This window comes from Cuculus canorus, chromosome 5 (genome assembly GCF_017976375.1).
Source record: "Cuculus canorus isolate bCucCan1 chromosome 5, bCucCan1.pri, whole genome shotgun sequence".
Lineage (NCBI taxonomy): Eukaryota > Metazoa > Chordata > Aves > Cuculiformes > Cuculidae > Cuculus > Cuculus canorus.
The window spans coordinates 60,250,653-60,259,926 of record NC_071405.1 but is presented as its reverse complement, the minus strand read 5'-3'; the positions used below and the strand labels follow the sequence as shown (position 1 = coordinate 60,259,926).

General features: G+C 43.7%; 1 protein-coding gene across 6 annotated transcripts in view; it reads right to left on the bottom strand.

Annotated features, from left to right (window-relative positions):
• Positions 1 to 9,274, bottom strand: part of MEIS2 (Meis homeobox 2) — a 173,541-nt gene that overhangs the window by 7,804 nt on the left and 156,463 nt on the right. The window lies entirely within an intron of this gene.

Genomic DNA, 9,274 nt, shown 5'->3' with positions numbered 1-9,274 from the left:
CTTTTTAAACAAAGTATAATTTCACTGTAAAGGATTTCCTTCTAAGTGCTCAGAAACTGTAAGCGGTAACACGCTTATCTTACTAGCCAGCTTAAAGCTGGATTTGCCAGAAGGCTTTGAACAAGTAAATGCGACCGAAAACTTGTGTTAAAAGACAATTGTTTCTTTGACTTCTTCTGCTGGCTTCGAACCTGGTTAAAGTTCACAGGCTGGGAGCCTTTCCCCCCCCCCTCCTTTCCATTCTAGGGATCCAGCTCCTCTTGCAGCTGGTCATAAATGAGGACCAGGCTTTGCTGCTCCATGCTTTCACAAGGTATCGTTAGGTCAGCAAAGCCATCAATTAGGCTGTCTGAAGTTTTATCACCAGCACAGCAGCAATAAGTGCCGGCCCAGAAAGACTTCTGCTCTTCTGCAACTCCTGCAGTTGGAGCCTGTAAAGGCGGGGGTCGTTGGGAGGTCAGTGCCAGCTGGGGGCCACCTCTGCAGCCCAAGGAGCGGGGACACCCCGTGCAAGGCCACCGCCCGCCCGGACCTCAGGCACCTTTCAACTCGTTAGAAACCCCGAGTCGCAGGTACATGTGGTTAATATTAGCCCCAAAATAACTTCCCCCCACACACACCCAAGCCAGGGCACTTGCTGAGGCTTTTGAGCGCTGGCAGAGGCAGTTAGTTGGATGCAGTGCCTGGAATTAATTTTGCTGGTAATCCAAAAATAAGTGCTTGCATATTTCTTATTAGCTTAATGCTCAGCGATCCACATTGGCACAAGCTAAACCAAATTAATTTTCCTGAAATAATTTTAAAACTTGCCTCTTCACAGAATTTCTTTCAAAACAGGGCAATTTTCTATCACTCAGGAGCCACGCTTGTTTTTGTCCCCCTTCTTTGTGTTAGAGAACACTTTGGGAGCCTTTGCGCAGGTTTTGTGTGCTATTTCACAGCTCAGGCTTTCGGCTGGTGACCCTTAAGGAGTGCTAATGAAGTCGAATACTAGTGTTTAATCCTCTTCAGAAATACTAACATGCCTATCATCCAAAACAGCCTCCAATAATTGCCATCGGGCCCAATCCAAAGCCTAGCAAAGTCTTTCAGTCAGTTAACTGAAAACTAAGTTCATCTGCTCATTTAGTAAATCGCTAGACTTTATATAGCATCAACTCCGCAAGGTCTTTTGTTGTGCTTCCCTCCCTCCCACTCCCCAGTTAAATTCCTCTGCAGATAATAAAAGACAGTGGCACACCTTCGATTGCATCTTCTGTAATCACAGTCCTGGAAATTTCATTAGACAGATGCATAAATGCTACAAGTAACACTAAAGGGCTCTTTTGCATCTCTCTGTTTACATCCAAAAGACATTCTTTATTCTTTAGTAAAAGTATAATTCAGTTGTCAGAAATGTCATCCTGCCGCAGAATTAGTCATGACTTCAGGTATTAAAATAAAAACTCAGACACAGTCAATGTACTTGTTTATTCCCTTCTGACTGCGGCACAGCAAAGGCATCTCCTACCCCAGCGCTGTGATTTCGAGGCATGTTTCTGTCCTCAAAGACAAAGGTCCCTGATAGGACTTAATTTGCTGAAGCGACTTTCCAGTAATGTTACCGGGCTGACCAAATGGAGCCTGACCTGAGCCTCTTCCACCCAGCATGCCTTTTATCAGCTAAAGTTAAGACCAATAGAGATTAACAGGAAAGCCTGATAAGACTGTTTTCTCTTCTCCTATGAGCTTCTAATGGTGTATACAGACGGCAAGGTTTTAAAGAATGGAATGAATGCTTATTTAGGCCTGTAAAAAATCACAGACAACAGCTCCCCCCCCCCCCCCCTACACACGCTCTCTGTCTTGCTAACCCCTTTTCTTCAATCAGGCCACTCTTCAGGGAAACCAAATTGCTTTTTTCGTTTTTTATTTAAAACCCAATCACTTTTATTATTTACATCTGGTGGTCCCCTTATTTATGTCCCTCTCCACTTCCCTGCACACACACCCTGGCTCACAGGCCTGCTAAGCATTATGGGCCTTGGCTCTCAGCAGGAGAACTCGACACTGTCTTCAAACAAATAATTAAGGGGAAGGTTAAAGGTTCACCCAGAGGTCATATCTTTGGATACTCCTCAGAAAGTTTACATTAGTAAGAAATGGGTGCCCTCTGAAGTGTTTTTTCAATGGACTCGCACAACAAGGCAGAGCATTAAGAAAATTCTAAGTCCTGAAGGGTTTCAGGTGACAACTGCTTTACTTCCATAAGCACACAGATTGGGATACTCCACTCCAGTCTTACGTATTCCACAGACAACAGAAAGTAAGCCTTTTGGGACTGTGCTGAAAACCCAGTTTTGCCCAGTCATTCCCTCCCAAAATTGCTTGGTCTTATATCATTCTGCTGATGAACTTTCAGTGTGAACTCTGCAGAGACCCAATTCACTAGTCATTTTGGAAACGAGAGTTAAAGCCCTCATAGTGAGTCCTCCAATCTTTGTTTCCGTACAGAAAAAAAACCAGCCATAAAAGTGTTCACATTTGTCCAGTAAATCTTGCAAAAAATAGTACTCGAGTTTGTTTTCTGATTTCACTATTTCTCTATTTTTCTTTTGCACTTGTGAATAACTGCAGGTGCAAATGATGTCCTCTAGACAGCAACATTTTGTCTGAAGAGAAGACACACTGTCATATACTTAAAAAGATATAGGAGCACAGAGGCTTCAGGCATCCAGATAATTTTGAAATTCCATTTCTATGTCTTCTCTGAAAAATCCTGTCCATAAACGGCATCAGTTATAGCCACCAATGGGTATGTCTGAAAAATTACATATGAAATTATTTATGTTTGCAAAACGTCAGGTGCAGAACAGACATACATTTCAGGTGAAGCTAAAAAACAGATCCTAGCTTCATTAGCAGTACCTACATCACTTAACCCATCAGCACAACTGATAGACAAGGGCACAGAATGCTGTGTTTGTGGATTATTTATTCTTTATACTGTCCCATAAATATGCACAGTGCGTAACAGAGAGGTAGAAACCATAGTCCCTGTCTTAGTGTTTACATTTTTTGAGGGCTTTTTTTCTTTTAATCCCTCAGGGAGCCATCTTCAGGGCCAAAGTAAAGCAAAACACAGCCTTTTGCACAGCACTTCCATTCCTGCGTTGCAGAAACACTGTGATGTTATTTTGGCACAAATGTCTTCAAAAGCCATTAAGAGACAGGTGAAATAAGGAAACACCAATGCCACTATTTCCAGCATTATTTGGAAGCTTATAAAAGAAGAATTCACAGCTCTGTTCCTGACACTAATTGCCTGCCTTGTTCATACCCTTCACCCAGAGGCCAAAGATTGAATGGCCTGAAAAGATGAGTAAAATCTATCAACAAGACATGTATTTCTTTGTTATTCTTCTGCTAATAGTAATTCCTATTATTTGGATGATAGCAGCAGTTAGAGGACCCAACGAAGCTCTGTCTTACTCCACCCTATGCTGCACAAGCACACCGTCCAAGAGAACTTAGGTCTGAACAGATTTCCAGGCAAAGCCTGGGGGAGAGGAGAGACGCCTTCTCCCTGTTTGCAAAAGGGAATGGAGACAGAAGGAGATTAAGTGACAAGGCCAAAGTCATACAAGAGATCTTTGGCAGAGCCACACGCCCAACATAGATTTCCTCAGTCCTCTTTCAGAGCTCCTACAATCTGCTATCCATATGCTATCTTTCCTTTGTTCCCCAGCTTAGCAGTCAGGCGCACTGGCAGGGGACTGCAAAGAGAGCTCACATTGCCACTGTTTGTGCCTTACCTGCTGTGGAGATAAAGAGGGGTCATCAGACTCTAGGGCTGTGAGGCATACCTTCACAAACTCTACAGTCATATAGTACTTGGTCCTCAGTCCAGAATGATCGATGAGGTGGGTAATGTTGAAATATACAAGCCATTGACGTAGTATGTTTAATGAAAATCTCACTTCCAGCATTTTTGCGAAGAAAGATTACTGACCTCGCTTATTCAAACCATCGACATTTGAACCAAACAGGCTTTTGCATCTTGTATTTTTCTTTAATTGTTACCTAAAGCAGCTACCTACATGTATTTCCTATAGCCAGAATCTGTCTTTCTCACACAAGCAGTTCTGGTGACTTTAGTTGGACAGTTTATAAGATCACAATGAATAAATTTTGGCTCAAAATGCACAGCAGCCTGGACTTTCAAAAAGAACACATTTAATTTTTATCTGCTCACAGCTAAAACCAGTAAAGCAGCAAAGGTATACTAGTGAATATGCAATGTAGTCTGGTGATTTGGTAGTCTTAGTCCTAATTGGTTCTTACCATTGCTAATTAGCATGACAATATAATCTAAATATATGCATTTAATTGCATCTCTTCAAATAGAGCCTTGGTTTTCTTTGTCCAAAATAAATATGTATTCCGTATTTTAAGGGAAGTTCTGTAATTAATCTTCATTATATATTTATCATATTTTATCTCAAGTCACATAAAATGACGCTAAACTTACATTTACATAATACATTTTACTTTTATAATAAGTAATTTTCAGATAAAATCACAGAGATATTTCTGCAATGTGCAAAAGAGAATAAACAGCAAATACAGATCTCAGTCTGCTTGCTCAAGTCTGGCACATTCAAAAATAATTTTGTTGTTGTTTCCACAGTCTTTTTTATACATGCTGTACATTGCATTTCAAAATACTGCGACCACTCCATAACTGAATCTGAGTAAGATTAGTCCTTGAAATGAACTGATGTGGCTGTACTGATTGGTAATCAGAACTAGAAACGTCTCTAGCTTTACTCTATGGCTATCATGGAAAATTCACTTTAAGTACATAGGTCACAACAGGTCTTGTTTCAGGAGGATGTATTGCATGAAAGCTTAGGAAACTACAATTCATCCCCAACTTTGGGGGCTAATCTGAACATAAATAGAGAATGGCATTTAACTCCAGTCACTTTTGTGAGATGAACTGGTGCAAAACTGAACCGGTTCCCTGCAGCAGCGTAGATTGTGCCTGCTCAGAGACTGAGGATGAGGAACAACTCAAAACTTTTAAGTATCAGTTTTCAATCTGGATTTCCACTTAAACTATCTACCCCAGAAAATGAGGTGTTAAAAAAATATTATTTATTTAACAAACCAGTCAAACTAGCATGAAAGCGTTCTTGATTCTTTATGTGAAACACAGAGAAATAAACAAATTTGTGATGAGAATTCAGTCAGTTCTCTAAAGGGATTAATGATAAGGAAAGTTTTGCCTCAATTCAGATTTTAGCCCAAGAAGATACTTATGCTCTTTTGCTTAAAAAACCCCAGATACTGGGTGAACATTGTCACAGGCTTGGTCATAGGAATAATAAAATAATAATAAAAATAAAAGTAACAGCAATAACAACAATAATTTAGGGTTAAAATGGTTTCTTTTCTGTCATCTGAGTATAAAGCCTCATTCTCAAAATTTTTTGGTACCCAGAGGAACACTCTAGCAAGATTTTTCAAAAACCTGCCAAATGTAGATGAGAAGCATGGCTCTTCTGTTAAAGCTAGGTAAATGGGAGCTGAGCTTAATGAATAAATGAAGTTTAAACACTTGCTTCAGTGTTTTGCTGAGCAAGAGCTTATGAATCCATTCTAGAAAAACGATCCAAATTTTTTCACTTTGGATAGGAAAATAAATCTTAGCCTAAATTCAGTATTTCAGTATTTGGATTATGAACACATTAGTGTTTAGCTCAAGATTATGTACTCCACTGATCCCTTGTTGCCCAAGAATGCCCTAATTCGAAAGGGAAAATAACTAATAAAATGTTACATGTAAGTCACAAAAAATATTTTCATAAGTAACCTAGAAAATTACTTCTTCCCCAGACTGCTCTTTCTAATGCAGTCTGAAAAAATGCGCTAGAAAAGACTAATTTGCAGAAATGCTTTTATCAATATATACCCCCCATGCCTTCACAGCAGTCTTTGTCTATCATCCAAACTTTTATCTGAGCAAGTAAAATCTAGTTATCTCAGTTTATTTAACTTCTCCCTCCAATATGTATTCTAAACTGACAGAATTAGGTTTAGGCATCCTTCTGTACATATGTGTACAAAAATAGTTGAAAAAGCTTTTGTTTATGCTTCAGTGAATCTATGCCACACCTGGTTACCAACTTTTATTTGCAGCATTCCTTATAAGAAATTAAAAAAGCTGAGTTAGTCACCTGGAAATGAGCCATCTAAACAAGGGCTCCCTAAGTCATGAATAATGAGAAATGGAGTCACTTACACGATTCCTTTTGAGAGGAAGGGGGAGGAACAGGTAGGTTCATTCCCTGAGAAAACTTCGGGTAGTTTTGGACAGGCTTATTAGAGAAGGGAGGTTATGGACCGTTTAAACTGATTTTCTTAAGCTAATTTAGACATCTCACATCTGTCAAAGGTGTGATTCAGAGAACCTAACTCAGCAACCATGTTTGGTGGAGAGAAGGCTCCAGAAGATGACAGAGAACTAAGCTGAGTGCCTGAGGCAGCCTGAGGCAGGCGCTAACCGTCCCAAAGACCTCTGCCACATCTTGTATGTTCGTGTTGGAGCTCCTAAAAATACGTTACACCACTCAGAGCTGCCAATTGTTGGAAATCATGAACTTGCCTGCCTTGTAACTGTGAGAGTATCCTAAAAAAAATCAGAAATTTAAACACCACTCCTCTCGAGTTTACTTTGCAAGCTTTTCAGACATTGTGCCACATTTTTAAACTGCTCTTCTCAGCCACAAAATCTAAAAACTTACTTGAAAGGATTCCCATGCAACCACTGTCTCCTGGAGCTGAGACCTCAAGTTAACATGAAATAACTTGAGCCTTGTGATAAAATCATAAGAATTGGCAAGGCAGGTATCTATTCACCTCAGAGAAAGTCTGTCTCCTTAAACATGTAACTCTTGGTTACCAAGTTACCTCTTCAGAGCCTGGGGAAATGATTTGGCTCTGCCTGGTGCCTGTCACAGGGAGCACAAAGCTGGGGAAGCCACCCCACTCTGCTCGTGGGGCAGGGGCTTGTGTGCAGGACCTTCTCCCTACAATGAAGGAAGATGTCCAAGAGGCCTCAGTTGCAGCCGAGGCTCCCTGGTGCTCCCCACAAACCTGGGGGCCCCATGGCCACCCGACTGCCCTGTCTACAACTGTTTGAAAGGAGGTTGTAGAGAGGCGGGTGCTGGTCTCTTCCTCCAAGTGACAGAATCATAAATCATAGAGTCATAGAATAGAATGATAGAATAGTTTGAGTAGGAAGGGGCCTTTAAAGATCATCCAGTTCCAACTCCCTTGCTATAGGCAGGGACATCCCACTGGATCAGGCTGCCCAAGGCCCCATCCAACCTGGCCTTGAACACCTCCAGGGATGGGGCAGCCACAGCTTCCCTGGGCAACCTGTGCAGTGCCTCACCACTTTCATGGTGAAGAAATTCCTCCTTGTGTCTAGTCTAAATCTGCCCCTCTCCAATTTACAGCCACTGCCCCTTGTCCTGTCACTACGAGACTTTGTGAACAGTCCATCCCCAGCTTTCCTGTAGCCCCTTCCCGTACTGGTAGGTGGCTATAAGGTCTCCTTGGAATCTTCTCCAGGCTGAACAACCCCAACACAAGGATATGGACGAGAGGGAATGGCCTCAAGTTGTGCCAGGGCAGTTTCAGATCACAGAATCACAGAATCACAGAATCACAGAATCACACAAGGTTGGAAAGGACCCATTGGATCATCGAGTCCAACCGTTCCTAACACTCCCTAAACCATGTCCCTAAGTACTTCATCCACCCGTTCCTTAAACACCTCCAGGGAAGGCGACTCGACCACCTCCCTGGGCAGCCTGTTCCAGTACCCAATGACTCTTACTGTGAAGAATTTTTTTCTGATATCCAACCTGAACCTCCCCTGACGGAGCTTCAGGCCATTCCCTCTAGTCCTGTCCCCTGTCACTTGGGAGAAGAGGCCAGCTCCCTCCTCTCCACAACCTCCTTTCAGGTAGTTGTAGAGAGTAATAAGGTCTCCCCTCAGCCTCCTCTTCTCCAGGCTAAACAACCCCAGCTCTCTCAGCCGCTCCTCATAAGACTTGTTCTCCAGCCCCCTCACCAGCTTTGTTGCTCTTCTCTGGACACGCTCCAGAGCCTCAACATCCTTCTTGTGGTGAGGGGTCCAGAACTGAACACAGTATTCGAGGTGCGGTCTCACCAGTGCCGAGTACAGAGGAAGAATAACCTCCCTGGACCTGCTGGTGACCCCATTTCTGATACAAGCCAAGATGCCATTGGCCTTCTTGGCCACCTGGGCACACTGCTGGCTCATGTTCAGTCGGCTGTCAACCAGCACCCCCAGGTCCTTCTCTTCTGTGCAGCTCTCCAGCCATTCTTCCCCCAGTCTGTAGCGCTGCATAGGGTTGTTGTGCCCCAAGTGCAGGACCCGGCATTTGGTCTTGTTAAACCTCATCCCATTGGTCTCGGCCCAGCAGTCCAGCCTGTTCAGATCCCTAAATCCCATGATCTGTTCAGATCAGACATTAGGAAAAAATTCTCCACTGAAAGCGTTCTCGGGCATCGGCTGAGGCTGCCAGGGCGGTGGTTGGGTGCCCATCTCTGGAGGGGTTTAACAGACGAGCAGATGAAGCTCTTAGGGACGTGGTTCAGTAGCGGACAGGTGCGCTTGGGCTCATGATCTCAGAGGTCTTTTCCAACCTATCCTGCCACTCCGTGGCCCCCTCGGCGCTGCCCCCGGTGCCCCAGGTGAGGCTCCCCGCCGTGCAGCCGGGCGCCATCAGGTGGGGCCAGAGCACCGCGCTGGCGCTGCGCTGGGGCGGGCGCGGGGCTGCGGGGTCCTGGGCAGCCGGGGCGCCCCCGCACCCACACCCCAGCCCGGGGTGGGTTCCTCAGCAGCTCACGGGACACCTCGGCTTAAGCTGGGAAAGTGTCATCCCTTACTCCCCTTTGGCTTTCTGGTGGGTGACAAGTGCCTTGCGTCGCACCTGAAGCCACCCGACGCTCGCTGTTGCTCCTTCCCGAGCGCCATCGGGTTATTGGCGTAGTTATTTATCATGCACCATAAAAATGATCCTTTAAAGATACATGAAAGGAAGGGAGGAGACAAACAGACATACTTCCTTAGCTATTCATACCTAACAGATAAAATGCAAAGTCAATAGACATAGGCTGTACCATATAACCTCATCCTGTACATGATTTACGGCAGATGGGAATCAACTAGAAACTGAATCACTTTGAAACTTTT